The 19,860-nt window shown below is 42.1% G+C and overlaps 1 pseudogene; it reads right to left on the bottom strand.

The window, feature by feature from the left end:
- Positions 1-15,064: 15,064 nt before the first annotated feature.
- Positions 15,065-19,854, bottom strand: LOC138167892 (zinc finger protein 420-like; annotated as a pseudogene).
- Between the last annotated feature and the right edge of the window lie 6 nt (positions 19,855-19,860).

Genomic DNA, 19,860 nt, shown 5'->3' with positions numbered 1-19,860 from the left:
CAAGTGAATTCCATCCCCTGGGAGGCCCGACCACTTCTCTCTTCTCTCCTCAAATCCTGGGTTCTACTGGGAAGGGGAGAGGGGCAGGAAGCAGGAAGTTTTGGTCCTGGGGAACAAGGATGGCAGGAAATTAGGCAGGAGGCCTGACCTGGGATGGCTGTGGAGCTAATTCCCCGGCTCAGAGTCCTCAGTGACCCTTCTGGCACTTTTTGGTTTTGTTTTTTTTTACAAGAGTGAAGACAGTCCCCTCCCCTCTGGGCCTCACCAGGCAAAGGGGAGGGGGTGGCCAGCAGGGGCAGCAGGACAGAGAAGGTTTCAGGACTGGGCAGTGGGGCCTTAGGGCAGTTTCACACCCATCCCCAGGTACTAGAGCAGAGGGCAGCATGACCTGCATCCTAATTTCCTCAACTGGAGTGGAAAGAGAAAGTTTCAGGATGAAAAATTGTGATAGTAATGGAATATAAAGATCCCCCTGTATTGGCTTGGTTTTCAAATTGATTGTGTTAAAACCCAGAGCTTGTTAATCCCACCTGTGGGATGGACTTGTTGATGTGAAAAGAGAGACACGAACTGGGAGGAGCTGGTGACATAGATTTGGAGAGACACAAGAGAGAGGCAGAAGAACTTTTTGGAAGCAGCACCTTTGGAGTCAGAGAGAGACTGAGAGGATTGCTGAGGGCCACTTTGAATCGCCCTGGACTTTTGAGACCTGCCCCTTGAGCTGCCAAGGACTGAGGAGACATGGCTGTTTTGCTGGTACTTTGTCTGTCTGTTTTGATGTTGTTTTGCCAGATTTGTCCACTGGTGAAAGACAGTCCTGTTGTTGAAGAAGTCCTGGAACCTGGCTGTTGGCTAAGAGCTCCTGAGACTGTCCTGCAGACAGAGAGTGAATACTGTCCACTGGTGAAGGGCAGTGCTGTTGTTGCAGGGGTCTGGGAACCTTTCTGTTGGTTCAGAAGCCCTGAAGAAGGATTTTCTTGTTGTATGTTTACAGAAATCCTAGGAGTGGGTTTTGCTAATGTTTTCAGGGGTCCTAGGACTGTTCTGCAGACAGAGGATGAATTAATGAAGAGACTGGCAATGTATCTTGCGGCCTTGCTAAGCCTTGTCTCCCCAGGAACTAAGATTGCCTCCTGTCAAGAACTTGCCTCCTGTCAAGATGAAGAAAAGACCTCCATTTGGGTATTAAGTGCTGTGCTTAAACTTGATGTAACTGTGGGGTAGATTCAATTGTGATCCAGGGGTGGGGAACTTTTGACCTTTTTGTGTTCTATGGTTGAACAAATGAATGCACTTTACTTAGATTGGAAACTAATCTCTATTTGAGAAGAGGGGCTTTGTGGTGGACCAAATGAAGGTACAGCCTAGGGGTGGAGTAGTATTTAGAACAGGGGCTTTGTAATTGATTGAATGAATGGAAGGTCCTGGGGTGGGGTAGTACTTGGAGATTATTTAATCACACTTAGTAAATGCTGTATTTGGAATGATGTCATGTTTTGACCTTCTCTGTTCTTAATTTGTCACTGAGTAAAATGGAGAGCACCTATGCTGGTATTTTGAACCTTGGGAAGTTACCTTTCCTTGGCATTACATTACAAAAATGAAGCCACAAGAGATATAAAAGGTGCTTACTGGTGTTTCTGTTTCTGTCCAGCAGGGTCTCAGGGCCTCTGGACCTGGGAATTCCCCAACACTAGACACTATTTGTCCTTTGCTCCCCAGTGCCAGGTCTGGAACATACGGAAGAGGAAACTGAGTCTGAGACAAGTGGCCTGACCCAGCTGATGGGTGTGTGGGGCAGGGTTTGACCTCAGGTGCAGCTGCCTGAGGCCCAGCACTGCCCACTGCACCCTCAGCTACTTCCCTTTACCGAGATGACTGAGAGTGAACAAGAAAACAGCAGGCCCAGGCTGAGGGGGTTAGCCCCATGGGGAAGGAGGAGGGCAGGGAGTAAAGGGGACCAGGTCAGAGCAGAGGAAGGACTTAAGGGTCCCTTGGTCAGGAGTCCAACAGGCAGGAGGAGAACCAGGGCAGGGCAGGATCTCCAAGCACCAGTGTTCATCCCACAGGTGGGGGTGGCTGACCTAAAGAAGCCAAGGAAGGGGCTGCCCCACGGGGACAAAGGAAGCCACAGGTTCCCCAGCCTTGGCCTAGGCCCTAGCCACTGGTCTCTGAAAATAGGGAGACCACTGTTTTTAGGTGGCTGAACTGTGTGCAGGAGGTGGAGAAGGGAGCAGGGGATGGGAAAAGGAGGGACCACCCAGCACAGGGAGCTTTCTCTAGGACATGACCTGGGAAAAGGAGGAAACAGTATAGCTCTAAGATGAGAAGGCTCAGGAAGGCCTTTCAAAGGTGCTGTTTATTTTAAACTTAGGTGGGCACTGACCAGGGTCAGGAGAGTCAATGCAATCCCTTTTTCAGTAACATACTTCAGAAGAAAAACTGAGCTTGCAGTCAAGACTTTGGAAGAATTGGGGGGGAAGGGAGAGGGAGAGGACTCTGAATCAACAAGATATTGGTTATAGGAGCAATTAGGTGGCACAGAAATGCAGCACAGGCCCTGGAGTCCAGAGGAACTGAGTTCAAATCCAGCCTCAGACACTTAACATACAAAACTAGTCCTGTGGCCTTGGGCAAGTCACTTAACCCCAACTGCCCTAACTTACCCCCTCCAAAAAAGGCAAAGGCAAAAATACCCCAAGATATTGGTTATCAATAATCCTTTTGACACTTGCCATCTCCCCTCCTGAATAGAGGACCTGAGTTCAAATTCTACCAAGGCACTGCTATATTCATTTGGGAAACTTACTTGACCCTCCTCTGTAATAATATGGCCTTTTTCAGGGAGGCCAAGGCTTTTAAAAGCCCTTTGCCCAATATGAATAGGACATTATGTCATCTACACCAGCCCCTAATACTACAGGGTGCTACAGCCCTCCTAATTCTTCTTAGGTGATTCCCCCTTCCAGGCACAGGCTCCCCTCACTGGCCTTTCTGTCCCTTCTCCAAACTCTATTGACCCTATTTTCCACCATTGTTGGGGTCCTGTCTCTTTTATGATTATTGCAGCCTCTGGGTAAGTAACTCTTTTGAAATACCTCTTCTTTCTCCGCTGTGCTGCTGGTTGGTAGGGCTCCCCAACACTTTCTTTTTTTTAAGTCTTTCATTTATTCATTATTTCCTGTTTTTTTTTTTGGAGGGGGGAATGCTGGGCAATTGGGGTTAAATGACTTGCCTAAGGTCGCTCAGGTAGTAAGTGATAAGTGTCTGAGGCCAGATTTGAATTAATGTCCTCCTGACTCTTAGGCTGTTGCTCTATTCCCTGTACGTAGCTGCCCCATCTCTGAAGCACGTTCTCAGCTCTGCCAGAGAACTGCTGGGTTCCCCTGAACTTGGAGCCCCACATATTTCAATTTTAATATTTCAAACTTTTTAAATCATTGAACATCTACTTTTTGTCCCACATTGCTTAGCTCATATTTTCAGGATAGGTCACCCTGGACTGCATACTGATCTCTGAAAGACATTCTTCCATTCCCTCCTCATTTCTAGTGGGATTGGAATAGTCTTACCATTTCAGTATCCTTTCCACTGTATTTGAAAATCTTTCTCCTGATAGCTTTTAGAACTCACACATCCTCAAGAACATGAGAGTATAACAGATGAAGACAAAACAGAAAGGAATGCTGTAAATTGGATGGAGTGAGAAGGTACCCCAGGACAGGGGCACAATGGAACAGTCAGTCAGAGAAAGCCTAAAGAAATTGAGCCAGGTGAGAAAAGAGATGTCTGACATGAGCATTCTCCTTAAATGGAGGTTTGGAGCTCATAACCCCATCCCATGATGGGGAGCGCTGGATGTGTGAGGCTTGAAAAGGAAAGAGATTTGGAATAGCTTTTGTTGGGTGTGGCTTAGAAAACCAGAGATCAGTTATCAATCAATAAGAAGCCTGCTTCCCTGCAGTGAAAGCCCACATGATGAGAACTATGCCCTGGAGAAATAGTGACCCATGAGACCCCAGTGAAAAATAATAATTTCAAATTTTGGGGAATGTCAGAAAGTGTCAAAGAATAATGAATACCTTAATTGTTCCAAAGTAAAATAATAGAACAAAGGAAGTGAAAGGTGCTGGAAGGGTAAAAAATAGAACATGAGTCAGATGTTTTAAAGCAGAAATGATAATGACAAAAAAGAAAAAGACAATTTTGTACATATGATGGAGAACTGTTCTCAAATATCAGAATCTCTGATAAACTGAATCATACCCTAACGGTAGAAATGGAAGACCATCAAAGGCCAAACATACATTATGCATGTAACAGATTGGAAATACAGATGACTGCTCCTTAGTATGAAGGCATTTTTAGATTTTGCCAGCCTCTCCTGCATATGGTTCAATCTCTCAACTTTTGTCCCCCCAAGTTTCCAGAGTCCTAAAGGTATATTTAGAACATTTATTTCTCTTGAGGATGTTGTCTGTCCCTCCTCTCACCTCTAGGGTTCAATCTTTGACCCATTCTTGGAGACTTACCCAAGGTCACACCACTAGTAAGTGTCAAGTGTCTGAGGCTTTGAGATTTGAACTCAGGTGCTCCTGACTCCAGGGCTGGTGCTCTATTCACTTCCTCCTCATTTCTCACAGCACAATAGTATTCCATTACATTCATATACTACAACTTCTTCAGCCATTCCCCAATTGAAGGGCACCCCCTTCATTTCCAATTCTTTGTCACCACAAAACTAGCTGCTATAAAGATTGTTGTCCAAATGGGTCTCCCTCCTCCTTGTGTGATCTCTGTAGGTTATAGACCTAGTTGTGCCATTGCTGGATCAAAGGGTATGCACATTTTTATAGCCCTTTGGGCATACATCCAAATTGCTCTCCCAGATGTTTGGATCAATTCACAACTCCACCAGCAATGCATTAGTGTTCCAATTTGTCCACATCCTCTCCAGCATTTGTCATTTTCCTGTTTTGTCATCTTAGCCAATCTGACTGGTGAGATGTGGCACCTCAGAGTTGTTTTAATTTACATTTCTCAAATCAATAGTGATTTAGAGCAGTTTTTCATATGTTTATAAATATCTTTAATGTGAAGCAACCTCATCCCACCACTCATCTCTTCCTTTCCAGGCTAGATTTTACCCTGGGAGGAGAAAACATGCCTGTTCTCAGTTTGTAAATGCTTTCAGAAAGAGATCCCATTTTGCTGACAATCAGAAAATCCACAATGAGGAGAAACTTTTGAATGTAATCAGTGTGAAAAGGCTTTCAGGAGTTCCTTTTTTAGCGTACCACCAGGGAATGCACAGTGGAGAGAAGCCTTATGAATGTAGTCAATGAGGAAAGGCTTTCAGAGAGAGCTCCCATTTTGCTACACATCAGATAACTCAGAATACGGAAAAATCTTATGAATGTAATCAGTGTGGAAAGGCTTTCACAAAGAGCCCTACTCTTGCTGTACATCAGAGGATCCACACTGGAGAGAAACCTTATATGTAATCAATGTGAATGGACTTTCAAAAATAGCTCCCAGCTTGTTACACATCTGATAGTACACAGTGGAGAGAAACATTTTGAAAGTAATCCGTATGGAAAGGCTTTCCCATTCAGGAAAAGTCTAGCTGCACAACAGGGAATACAAAATGGAGGGAAGTCTTTTGAATGTAGTCAATGTGGAAAGGCTTTCACAAAGAGGTGTGAACTTTCTACCCATCAGAGATTCCACACTGGAGAGAAGCCTGTTGAATGTAATCAGTGTGGAAAGTCAATCTCATTGAGGAAATATCTTGCTACATATCAGAGAATCCACACTGAAGAGAAACCTTATCAATGTAATCAGTGTGGAGAGGCTTTCATAACAAGGCAGGTTCTTTCTAACAATCAGAGAATCCACATTGGAGAGAAGCCTTTTGAATGTAATCAGTATGTAAAGGCTTTCAGAAAGAGCTCTCATCTTGCTGACCATCAGAGAATCCCACACTGAAGAGAAACCTTTTGAATATAATCAGTGTGGAAAGGCTTTCTCATTAAGGAACAATCTTGCTACACATTAGAGAATCCACAGGGGAGACAAACCTTATGAATGTAATCAATGTGGAAAGGCTTTCACACAGCTCTCTAATCTTGCTATATATCTGAGAATCCACACTGGGGAGAAACCTTATGAATGCAATCAGTGTGGAAAGGCTTTCAGAACATGGCAGGGTCTTTCTTCCCATCAGATTATCCACAGTGGAGAGAAACCTTATGCAATCAGTATGGAAAGGTTTTCAGACAGAGTTCCCATCTTACTCAACATCAGAGAATTCACACTGGGTAGAAGCCTTATGAATATAATTAATATGGAAAGGCTTTCACATAGAGTTTCCATCTTGCTTTACATCACAAGTATCCATTTAACTTTAGAGGAGACCACATCATAATTTAGTTTAAAATACACTCAGTTCCATTTGGTGCCAGGACCTCAAAATATAGGGCTCACTCCTGTGGTTTAGTCTACTGCCAGTGTTCTTGTGGCAGTCTTACTACTCAGAAGCAGAAAGGACTCAGTCCCAAGAGACTTGTGGACCCTCTCAGAAAGGCATTGGTTCACTAAGGCCCATAGGGCCTTCTCATTCCATATGGCCCCCATTTCCTGGCCACTTCTGGAAGAAGCAGTCATTTTCCTTGAGATAAAAAAGGTCTCCTAAAAATGCAGTGCTGGGCTGAAGGTCCCAGGTAGGGCTGAGTCAAGGGCTAGATTAGTAGATGGACTACCTACCTGTACTTTGACCAGCCTTCAAATACCAGTAAGTGGTCTCTAATGCCACCTTCAGGTCATGATTCCTGCTTCACATAGCCCTCTAGAGCCTACCCAGGGCCCAGCTCTCCTTCATGGGGAGACCTCTCAACCAGCCACCCTTTACTTCCCTACTGGTACTTTCTGGCCATTTTTATGTTCCCATTCCCCCCCCCCCCCCCGCCCCAATCTCTTTCCTCCTTTAACTCTGGCAAACACAATCACATCTTTGGCACTCATATTACCCAACAAATACCCCTGAGGTTTTCCCCTAGCAAATAAACAATGGTTTTTAAAAGAGCATTATTGAGAAAACATTGTTATAACCACCATTTTGGGAACATCCACCATCCTGCCCCATTTTGGGTAAGTTCGCCTAAGAGACTTACCCAAAGAAAGCCCCCCGAGGAGACCTGTCCAAACCTGCCACCTGGACCCCATAGGTTCATCCAACCCTTCCAAATTCCCGGTTACTTGGGCAACAAATGAACTGATTGCTACCTTTTGGCTTCTGTATTTTCCCCATTCTTAATAACTGTCAAGTTGAGCTTTCCCCTTAGTAACAGTTATGTTGTGACTTTTGTCTATATAAGCCCATGAATATTCACTTCCAGGCTGCCTGATTTGGGTTGTGTTCACTCCTGGCAGTCGCCGGCAAGTAAAGCTCCACTGAAAATAATTAATGGTGTCATACGCTGATTCTCTTATATATGTAAGTCACAGTAAAATTTTATTGCTTATTGCAAGTTCATAAAAATAAAAGCAATTGAATCAAGCCCTAAGCTGTGATTGGTGGGATTTGCCATTTGAGGTAAAAGCATTTGGGACCACAACTAGTTTTATTTTGAGTTTTAATTTAGATATAGATGTCTCCATTTAATCAGTATCTGAGAGAAATGTCACAATCTGCTCAGAGAAAATCCTGCTACAGGTGAAGGTTTGCTTTTGGGAAAAGCCATGAGAACAATTTTAGCCTCAATCTAAAATGGGACCCTCCTGACTCAGTTTCCCCATTGTCTGCCTTTGAAAAGGATAGTTTGCCACCTGGCTATTCCTGAGGCTGTCTGTGAGATGGATTTAAAGTGACTCTTATCTGAATTCAAATAGAACTACAGATGTTTTATTCTTTCATATCTGGCATGTCCATGCTTTTAGCTTTTATGACAAATTTCTCTAATTAGAGAAAGTATTCAGTCAAAGATAGTAAAAATACAATGAAGGTTTTTGAAATTTTGCTGTTCTCAATCTGAATGTGTAGTCATTCCATACCCCAAACAACTGGGTAAATTAATACACAGGCTTGTCATCTGCCTACCGGCATAGTCAAATGAAAGGTTAAATCTCTGGAATAGAACATTGTTTTCTATCTCTCTCTTCCATCACGCAGTTCTAACAGAGTTCCCCACTGAACTTTTACTTTCTCTTTGATGGTTATGAGTTGAGGAGTCTGGAAACAATGAAGTGACATATCCAGTAATGCGTTCTATCTATTCTTTCAGCCTAAATTCTTCCCTTGTCCATAGATCTGACAGGCAAACAATTCCATGCTCCCCTCACTTGCTTATGTTATCATGCTTTAAGTCAAAATCATGTCCCATTTTGACCTTATCTTGATGTAAAGGGTTAGATGTTGGTCTGCACCTAGTTTCTGCCATATTGTTTTCTGGTTTTCTTGGAAGTGTCTGTCAAATATTCAGTTTTTGTGCCAAAAGGTTGAGGATTGGTATAGCACTAAATAAGGAGATTAATTTAGGAAGAATGGTCATTTTTATTATGTTAGCTCAGCCTATGCATAAGTAGTTCATATCTTTCCACTTGTTTAAACCTGACTTCATTTGTCTGAATATATTTTGTAATTTAATTTTTTAATTGTATTCAAGTTTCTAGGTTTGTCTTGAAAGGTAGACTCACAGGCATTTTATATTGTCCTAAGTTATTTTCAATGGAATTTCTCTTTCTGTCTTTTGCTGTAGGATTTGTTGGTAATATATAAGGGATAGTGATGATTTACATGGGTTCATTATATCTTGCAACTTTGCTAAAGTTCTCAATTATTTCAACTAGTTTTTGTGCATGACCAAGAAATGACAAACCACTCTTGGATCTTTCCTCAGAAAACCTCCAGTGGGGTGTGGAAGAGTCAGACCCAACTGAAATAATGGAATAACAACTAAGGAGTGACAGAAAGGACAGAAGTTCAGCCAGATGCTTCAAGGAGTTTGGCTGAAAAAAAAAGAGGTGAGATAGAATGATAGCTCAAAAGGTGGTGAGGGTTTAGGGAAGGCTTCCTTAAAGATGGGGGAGATAGGTATGTTAGAAGTCAGTAGGAAAGGGACCAGCTGATAAGAGAAAGGTTAAAAATGTGAGGGACCTGTGTGGGGGCACGATTGCCTGTGCTACTTGCGGGGGGGGGGGGGGGGGGGGAATAGGAGGGGGGGGGGGATAAAATGGCCATTTACATGGTTGGCCTTGGCAAAAATAAGGTTCCCATTTTTCTAGAGAATGGAGGAAAGAAGGCATTATAAGATCTCATGGAGAGGTTCTGAGAAGGAAAGGATACAGGCAGTTCTTCACTTTACACTAATTACATGCCTCCAAATGAAGCTATTCACTTCAGTTTCCTTCTGAATTCTTTTTTGAAGATTCTGAAGATCAGCTGGCAGGATAAGATACAAGACACTGAGGCTGTTTCTCAAGCTAAACAGCCAAGCATTAAAACTCTGCTTCTGAGAACACAACTCTGATGGGCTGGCCATGTTGTTCAAATGCAAAATGCTGGCTTGCCAAGAAGACTGTTTTATGGAGAAACCACAGAAGGGAAGCAATCACATGGTGGCCAGAAGAGACAATACAAGGACACTCTCCAGGTCTCTCTGAAGAACTTTGGAATTTATTGTGTGACCAGTGAGACACTGGCACAGGACCACTCAGCGTGGTGCACCCACACACATAAGAGAAGTGCCGTACTCCAAGAGCAAAGCACAATTGAGATAGATCAAAGGAAATGCAGGCTGGGCAAACTTAGAGCATCCAGCCCAAATGTTCACAGGGACTATTGGTGCCCGACCTGAGGCAGCGCATCCTGTGCTCCTGCTGGTCTGGTCAGCCACAGTCAGAAGCACTGAAACCTGACACCAACACAGAGATGTCACTTTGGTCCTCTTCCAGGACTGAGGACAGCAACTAGCCAATCAATCCAGTGCCTCCTTTGTGCTGGGCATGGTACTTAGTAAGGATCCTGCAAAGGAAGCAAAGACAGGGTCTGCCCACAAGGCATTCACAGACTATGCGGGGAGATAACAAGGTCACAGTGATATACAGACAAGCCATAGACAAGTCACTGGGTATAACAAAGAGAGGGAAGGCTCTAGGATGAAGAGGAAAAAAGAAACAGAAAGTAGGCTTTTGGTTGAGACTTGAAGGGGCCCACGATTCCTCAGTGAAGAGCAGAGGACTCCAGCTTCTGGAGTCACTTCTGGAGAGCCAGACAAAATGGCCAGAGCCTGGCCTATGAAGGAGGCCAGTGTCATCGGATCAGAGAAGTTGGGAAGAAACAAGGTGGAAGAAGGCTGCCCCCTGGTTCTAAAATATCAGGGCAATTTTCCTTAAGAATTTTTTTGGGGGGTCCTTTTGGAGAGCAATTGGTGTTAAGTAACTTGCCCAAGGTTACATGGCTAGTTGTTTTTGTGTGTGTGCGTTAAGTGTCTGAGGCTGGAACTGAACTCGGGTCCTCCTGACTCAAGGGCCAGCGCTTTACTCGCTGTGCCACCTATCCACCCTGAGAATTTCTTGAAGGATGATTTCTAGGTTCTTTTTTCGATCATGGCTTTCAGATAGTCCAATAATTTTAAAATACTCCCCCGTCGATCCATTTTCCAAGTCAGTGATTTTTCTAATGAGATATTTCATATTGTCTTCTGTCTTTTCATTTGTTTGGATCTGTGAAATAATATCTTGATTTCTCATAAAGTCATTAGCTTCCTTTTGCTCCAATCTAATTCTGAAGGAATTACTCTCTTCAGTGAGCTTTTGAAATTCTTTTTCCATTTGACAAATTTGGCTTTTTTAGGCATTTTTCTCCTCATTGACTTTTTGGGCCTCTTTTGCCATTTGAGTTAATCTACTTTTTAGGGTGTTCTTTTCTTCAGTCAGGTTGTTGACTCAGGTTGTTTCATGATTTTCTTGCATCATTCTCATTTCTCTTCCCAATTTTTCCTCCACTTCTCTTACTTGATTTTCAAAATCCTTCTTGAGCTCCTCCATGGCCTGTAATCAGTTTATATTTTTCTTGGAAGCTTTTGGTGTAGTAATTCTTACTTTTTTGTCTTCCTCCCATTCCATGGTTTGATCCTTTTTGTCCCCCCAAAAGAAATCTAAAGTTGGATTGCTGTGCTTGCTTTGCTTGCTAATGTTGCCACTCAGTTTCTTGACTTTTGAGCACTTTGCCACAGTAGAAATATGCTTCTAGAGGGAAAATCTTTGTCACACATTGCTGGGGTTTTTGCAGCTACTGGAGATATTAGGAGAGCACCCTCTCTACAGCCCTAACATGCTCTGGCTCACTGGTCACACACCTCAGGAACACTATCTAAGACAGTGATGCAGATCCAGGCAGGCTAAAGCAAGAGCAATTACCCTCAGACTGGTCACTTGGCCCCCCTAATGATCTGGTGGTTAGGAGCTCTTAAGAAGCCCCATGCAGGTGGCTGCACAATTGCCACACCCCCGCCACTTCTAGCTTTGGGGGCAGAGGCCAGAACACACTTACATTCCCCAGTTCCAACAAAGTTCTACTTTTACTTTGTTTTTGGCATTTATGGGTTGATATTTCTGGAAACCAGCAGAGATGCTGGTGATCCACTCTCCTGAGGTCTGCTCCAGCCACTGCTGGTTGAGGCCTCCCTGAGGCTAAAACTGCGGGCTCAAGCAGGGCTAGGCTTGGCACCCAGCTTGCTGTGATGGAACCTTCCTATTTGCCTGCCTTCAGCTAGAGATTTGTTTCTGTCACTTTGTGGGTTCTGTAGCTGTAAAATTTGTTTAGTTATATTTTATAGGTATTTGAAGTCATCATGGGGGGAGCTCACAGAGTTTTCCTGCTTCTGCAATGGCATCTTGGCTCCACCCCCCCCTCCCTGGTTTCTTGATGTAAATTGTCAGGTCAAAATTTTCACAATCAGCAGAGAATAGGTCCATAATCCTTGCACCACAGCCTCAGAAACTTCACTGAACTTCAGTCATATGCATGCACCAACTCTCCATCAACTTTGGTCTTGGCTTATAGGTTTTTCAACTTGAACATTTTACCATCAGTCATGTGGCTGCAGCTAGGGAAGATCTGAGTTCCTTCTCAGGGAAAGAAAGGAAAATTTAAAAAGCATTCTTAACTTCAAAGAGAAAAGCCAAAATGTCACAAGTCCAAAAGTTCTTGGAAGAACTTAAAAGGACTTCAAAAATCAAATGAGACAGGGAGCAGTTAGATGGCACAGTGAATACAGTACTGGCCTTGGAGTCAGGAGGACCTGTGTTCAAATCCGGCCTCTGACAAGTAACACTTACTAGCCATGTGACCTTGGGCAAGTCATTTAGCCCCAGTTGCTCTACCTTCCCCCTCCAAAAAGCAAATATATATATAATCAAATGAGAGGCTGAGGAAAAATTAGGGAAAAATAAGAGTAATCTAAGGAAATAGAAAATTATGAAAAAAGTCAAGCAATTATTAAAGATCTAAAAACTTGAGCAAGAAAATAACTTCTTTGTTGCATTGGCTTTGTTCGTGTGAAAACTTTTCCATTTAATGTAATCAAAACCATCTATTTCACATTTCATAATGTTCTCTATCTCGTTTGGTTATAAATTCTTCCTTTCTCCATAGATCTGACAAACTATTCCTTGCTCTCCTAGTTTGCTTATCTCTCAACCTTTATATCTAAATCATGTATCCATTTTGACTTTATTTTGGTGTAGGGTAAAAAAGATGTTGGTTTATGTCTAGTTTCTGCCATACTATTTTCCAGTTTTCCCAGCAGTTTTTGTTAAATAGTGAATCCTTATCGCAGAAGCCAGAGTCTTTGGAGTTATCAAATAGTAGATTAATAGTCATTGACTATTGTGCCTTGCATGCCTAGCCTATTCCACTGATACACCACTCTATTTCTGTTTTGACTACATTAAATTGAAAATTGTACAACCAAATGTAATGCAGCCATAAGTAGGAGGGAAGCAGAAAGCTGGGAACCAAGTTTTACAACCAGTTTCTCCAATGAAGGCCTTGTTTCTAAAATATATAGAGAACTGAATCAAATTTATAAGAAGACAAGTCATTCCTCAATTGATAGTCAAAGGATATGAACAGATAGTTTTCCACTCATATAAAAAGTCTAAATCCCTACTGATTAGACAAATGGAAATAAAAATAACCATGAGTTACCACGCCACATTTATCAGACTGGCCAACATGATAAAACAGGAAAATGATAAATGTTGGAGATGTGGGAAAACTTGAACAGTAATGCATTGTTGGTGGAATTGTGAACTGATCCAACCATTCTGGAGAGCAATTTGAAAGTATGCCCAAAACGGTTATTTAAATATGCATACCCTTTGACCCAGCAATACCATTTCTAGGGCTGTATCCCAAAAAGATCGTACAAAGGGGAAAAAAAAACCCAAATGTAAAAAATATTTATAACAGCTCTTTTTTGTGGTGGCTAAGAATTTCAAATCGAGGGGATGGCCATCAATTGGGGAATGCTTGAACCAGTTATGGTATATGAATATAATGGAATACTATTGTGGTATAAGAAATGATGAGCATGTAGAGTTCAGAAAAACTTGCAAAGACTTAGATGAACTGATGCTAAGTGAAGTGAGTAGAACTAGAAAAACATCATACACAGTTAACAGCCACATTGTGTGAAGACTGACTTTCATAGACTTGGCTCTGATCAGCAATGAAGAATCTAAGGCAACTCCAAAAGACTCACAATGAAAAACGTTATCTATATCCTGAGAAAGAACTGTGTAATCTCAATGCTGATCGTAGTGTACTATTTGTTGCCTTCTTTGTTTTGTTTCTTCTTTCCCATGCTTCCTATTGGCTCTAATGCTTTACAACATAATATGAAAATATGTTTAATATGAATATATCAATTTGCATGCTGTCTTGAGGAGGTGGGAGGGAAGGCAGGAAAGAATTTAAAATTCAAAAGGTTATGGAAGTGAATGTTGACAACTAGAAAGAAAGAAATAAAACAATGAAAGAGAAAAAAAAGTGCCCTAAAAATTGTCTGCTTACGCAACCCTGGTCTGGCCTCCTGGAGGTTTCACACACAAGACCTTCCAGGTCTCAGCTTGTGGCATTTTTTTCAGATTGTTCCACATGCCTGGAACACTCTCCACCTTCTGCTCTGACCATTGACCTTCCTGGCTTCCTTTAAGTCCCAGCTAAAATCCTGTCTTCGGCTCCAAGTCCTCTCTCAATCACAGGGTCTTAACTCCACTAATTATGTTCCATCTACCCTGTAGAGTTCACTTTGTGCAGATTTGCTGATTGTCTCCCCTTACACTGTAAGCTCTCTGAGGGCAGGGACTGTTGTTTGCCACTTTTTGTATCTCCAGGGCTTGGCACAGTGCCTGGCACATTGGGGTTGCTCTGCTGTTCAGTGCTGACACTTCAAAGGAATCTTTGCCAGAGGCTTCAATTGGCATCTTGTTAAATGACTTTGCTGACGTTCCCTGGGATATGTTAACATCTGGTTAACTAGGGTCACCCCCTTCACTGGTTGAGGGTTCAGTATTTACATTCTTATGATAATCATTTGTCTTTGATAATTTTTACCATTTCCCAATTTTAACTTTTTTTGGGGGGGGAAGCTATTGGGGTTACGTAACTTGCTCAAGGTTACACACCCAGTTATTTCTGGGTGTGGTGCTAAGTATCTGAGCCTGGATTCGATCCCCAGGTCATCCCAACACTGGGGCCGGTGCTCTCACTGTGCTACCTGGCTGCCCCCAATTTTAACTTTTTCAAAAGGTCCACTAGCTTAACACATATCAACAGATTTCAAATAAGTATGTTTTACATCATACACTGCAATTGGTTGAAGAAAATGGATTTCCTCTGCAAGCAAATTTCCCCTGGGTAAAATCTGGGCTTCTCTGTCTCTGACTGTGTCTCTTTTTCTTTCTGGCTCCCTTTCTTTCCCAATTGAGTTATCCACATTTTAGCCAAGTGATTTACTATGGGACCAATGATCCAAGGAATAACAGTCATGAAAATAGCCACTATTTCCACGGTGATTTATTGTTTGCAAAGCATTTAACATATACTCTTTAACTAAATCGTCACCTCAACTCTGGGAGGTAGATGCCTTATAATCCCCATTCCAGATAGGCAAAGTTAGGCAGAATTAGGTGACATCACTTGCCCAGGCACATACAAGTAGGAAGTGCCAGAGGTTGAACTGGAATTCAGGACTAATGGTTCCAAGCAGAGCACTTCATTTCCTGTGTCACCGAGCACCTTAAAGATAGCATTACAGAAACTAATGTCCAACAGGTATCAAAATATTTGAAGAAGGAATGTTTCTCGTGGCAAACAACAGGAAACATACTGAGCACCAATTCATGGGGGAATGACAGAAGAAATGAAGTCTATGAATGCCATGAAATACTGAGGAGGGATAACAAACATTAGAATTTCAGAGGAATAAAAAAACATTACATGTGTAGGGTTTTATATACAGGATGGAATTTGGGGATATTTAATGAGGTCTCTTTTTTTGGGAGGTCTAATGAGTCTGTGCTACAGCAGGAGGCCTTCCCTTGGTAATTAGATCCCAAAGCTGTGAATCCAGCATGATTTCTCCAAAGTATAGTCAGGTAAGAGCTCTAGGGAAAGGTTTTCCCCCATCCATTGCCTTTATTCACATTCATTCCAGTAGGAACAAGGTTGTCTACTGATCCCCCTCCTCCAAAGAAAAGCATGGCCCCACTGAGGATATGTATAAGACTTCTCTCCACAGTGAATCCTCTAATAGAAAGCAAGAGATGATCTCTAGCTGAAAGCCTTTCCACACTGGGACCACAGGAAACTGCTCCTAGGAATGGTTTCTCTAAAACTGAAGAAGCTCTGAACTCCATGTGAATGCCTTTCCTTCTTCCTAACAATGATCAGATTTCTATGTCATAAGAATTCTGAGATGGGAAATAGGACATGACTGTTGCCTGAAGGCATCACCACCTTGATTATATTCATAAGGTTTCTCCCAAGGGTGGAAGCTCTTGTTACGTATGTTAAGAGTGGTAACTAAAAGCGCTGACCCATTTATGACACTTTTATGAGGTTTGTCTCCAGCTGGGATTCTCTGATGTTTAGCAAAATCTGAGCTCAATGTGAAATTATTCCACATTTATTACATTCATAAGACTTCTCCTCAGTATCAAATTTTTTTATGTACAACAATAATAGAGCTCTGTGTGACTTTCTAAAATAATTATATTCTTTGGTTGCTAACCAGTGTGAATTCTCTGATGCAAAGCAAGATGGCAGCTCTGTGTGAAAGACTTTCCACAGTGATTACATTTAAACAGTCTGTTTTCAGTGTGGATTTTCTGGTGAGTAGCAAGACTGGAGTAAGGAAAAGTTTTTCCACACTAATTACACTCTTAAGACTTCCCACCTGTGTAGATTCTCTGATGTAAAGAAGGAAAGCATCTCTGTATGAAATCATTTCCATATGATTACATTCAAAAGTGGATTCTCTGACATACAGCAAAAAATCTCATTATGAAAGCCTTTCCACACTGATTATATACAAAAGGCTTCTCACCAGAGTGGATTCACTGATGTGCACCAAGATGGGAGCTCTTTGTGAAAGTCTTTCCACACTGATTACCTTCAAAAGGTTTCTCTCCACTGTGGATTCCCTGATGGGCAGCAAGCTATGGTCTCATTATGAAAGCCTTTCCACCTTGATTACATTGAGAATGTTTCTCTCCACTGTGGATTCTCTAATGCGCAGCAAAATGGCCCCTCTCTATGAAAGTCTTTCTAAACTGATTATACTGAAAAGTTTTCTCTCCACTGTGGATTCTCTGATGGGCAACAAGATTCCACCTTGTTGTGAAAGCCTTTCCACATAGATTGCATTCATATGGTTTTCTCTCCATTGTGGATTCTTTGATGGGCAACAAGATAGGAACTTGTTTGGAAAGTCTTTCCACATTGATCACATTCAAAAGTTTTCTCTCCATTATGGATTCTCTGATGTACAGCAAGATTGCTCCTCTTTCTGAAAGTCTTTCTGCAGTGATTACATTCATAAAGTTTCTCTATAGTGTGAATACTTTATTATACAGCAAGATGGGATCTCATTCTGAGTCTTTCCACTTTGATTACATTCAAAAGGTTTCACTCCACTGTGGCTTCTCTGATGGGCAGCGAGACAAGAGCTGGTTCTCAAAGTCTTTCCACATTAATTACATTCAAAAGGTTTTTCTCCACCGTGAATTCTCTGATGGGCAGCAAGATATGGTCTCATTATGAAAGCCTTTCCACCTTGATTACATTGAGAATGTTTCTATCCACTGTGGATTCTCTAATGAGCAGCATGATGGCCCCTCTCTATGAAAGTCTGTCCAAACTGATTATACTGAAAAGGTTTCTCTCCACTGTGGATTCTCTGATGGGCAACACAATTTCACCTGGTTGTGAAAGCCTTTCCACATAGATTACATTCATAAGGTTTTTTCTCCAATATGGATTCTTTGATGGGCAACAAGCCAGGAACTTCTTCTGAAAGTCTTTGCACATTGATCACATTCAAAAGGTTTCTCTCCATTGTGGATTCTCTGATGCGCAGCAAGACTGCGCCTGTTTCTGAAAGCCTTTCCACAGTGATTACATTCATAAGTTTTCTCTCCACTGTGAATTTTTTGATGGGCAACAAGATAGGAACTTGTTCTAAAACTCTTTCCACATTGATCACATTCAAAAGGTTCCTCTCCATTGTGGACTTTCCGATGTGAGGCAAGACTGCGCCTATTTCTGAAAGCCTTCTCACAGTGATTACATTCATATGGTTTCTCTCCAGTGTGAATTCTTTGATGGGCAACAAGATAGAAACTTGTTCTGAAAGTCTTTCCACATTGATTACATTCAAAAGGTTTCTCTCCAGTGTGAATTCTCTGATGGTCAGCAAGACAGGAGCTCTTTCTGAAAGTCTTTCCACATTGATTACATTTAAAAAGGTTTTCTGCATTGTGAATTCTCTGATGGGCAGCAAGATACGGTCTTATTATGAAAGCCTTTCCACAGTGATTACATTGAAAAGGTTTCTCTCCACTGTGGATTCTCTGATGGTAAGCAAGATTAGAGCTGACTCTGAAAGTTTTTCCACATTGATGACATTCAAAAGGTTTCTCTCCACTGTGAATTCTATGATGGGCAACAAGACTCCGGCTCATTGTGAAAGACTTTCCACATAGAATACATTCATAAGGTTTCTCTCCAGTGTGGATTCGCTGATGTATACCAAGACTGCCCCTGTCTTTGAAAGCTTTTCCACAGTGATTGCATTCATAAGGCTTCTCTCCAGTGTGGATTCTCTGATGGGCAACAAGTTTGCTCCTCTCTGTGAAAGCCTTTCCACAGTGATTACATTCATAAGGCTTCTCTCCAGTGTGAATTCTCTGATGGGCAGCAAGTTTGCTCCTAATTGTGAAAGCCTTTCCACAGTGATTACATTCATAAGGTTTTTCTCCAGTGTGAATTCTCTGATGGGCAACAAGATGGGAACTTGCTCTGAAAGTCTTTCCACACTGATTACACTCAAAAGGTTTCTCTTCACTGTGGATTCTCTGATGCTTAGTAAGACCCTGCCGTGTTCTGAAAGCCTTTCCACACTGATTACATTCATAAGGCTTCTCTCCAGTGTGGATTCTCTGATGTGCAACAAGACTGGCTCTGTCTCTCAAAACTTTTCCACACTGATTACATGGACAAGGTTTCAGTCCAGTGTGAATTTTCTGATGTCCAACAAGATTGCACCTATCTGTGAAAGACTTTCCACAGTGATTACACTTATAAGGTTTCTCTCCAGTGTGAATTCTCTGATGTCCAGCAAGGTGGGAGCTTGTTCTGAAAGCCTTTCCACATAGATGACACTCATAAGGCTTCTCTCCACTGTGAATTCTATGATGGACAGCAAGACTCTCCCTCCTTGTGAAAGTCTTTCCACACTGATTACATTCATAAGGCTTCTCTCCTGTGTGCATTCTCTGATGTGCAGTAAGACTGCCCTTACTTGCGAAAGCCTTTCCACAGTGGTTACATTCATAAAGTTTCTCTGCATTGTGGATTCCCTGATGGGCAATAAGACGGCATTTCTCCATGAAAGCCTTTCCACATTGATTACATTCAAAAAGTTTCTCTCCCCCAAGAATTCTCGTATGATCAATTAGGAGAGATCCATAGCAGACAGCCATCCCACTTGCCCCTTCATGACATTCATAAAAATTCTCTCCAGTATGACTCTCATGGGATTTATCAAGATCTAAGTTCCAACCAAAGGCCTCCTCATATTGAGGACATGCGTAACTTTTCACTCCAGGGTGAAATCTAGGCTGGCAAGGAAGAGATGAGTGAAGGGATGAGGTTGCTTCACATTCATTATATTCATCAGGCTCCTTTTCAATGGGACTTGGGTGATGAGTAATGAGCTTAGATTCCTGACTCAGGGCCTTCCCACCTTTATTACTTACATAAAGCATTTCTCCAGTCTCACTTTTCTGATGTTTCATGAGGTCTGAACTCCAGTTCCAGGCCGTTTCCCATTGATTACCCGGATACACTGGAATTTTAGGAGGCTTCTCAGGGGACTGAAAAAGCCCTACATGTTCAATAATGCATTTCCCATATTCACCGTCCTGAACACAGTCATTCCCTGAGGTCATTTTCTCACAGTGACTTAGGATATAAGACTGTCTGCATCTCTTTCCAATTTCATCCAATTCACAGGCACTCTTTGGCTTTTTATCTAACTTGATATTGGAGCCATGGATGTCTCTCAACTTCAA

Source organism: Petaurus breviceps, unplaced genomic scaffold (genome assembly GCF_028583685.1).
Source record: "Petaurus breviceps papuanus isolate PSGF00001 unplaced genomic scaffold, PetGlider_PUasm1.0 319, whole genome shotgun sequence".
Taxonomy (NCBI): domain Eukaryota; kingdom Metazoa; phylum Chordata; class Mammalia; order Diprotodontia; family Petauridae; genus Petaurus; species Petaurus breviceps.
Note: the sequence above shows the minus strand (reverse complement) of the source record. Positions and strands in the feature narration are given on the sequence as shown.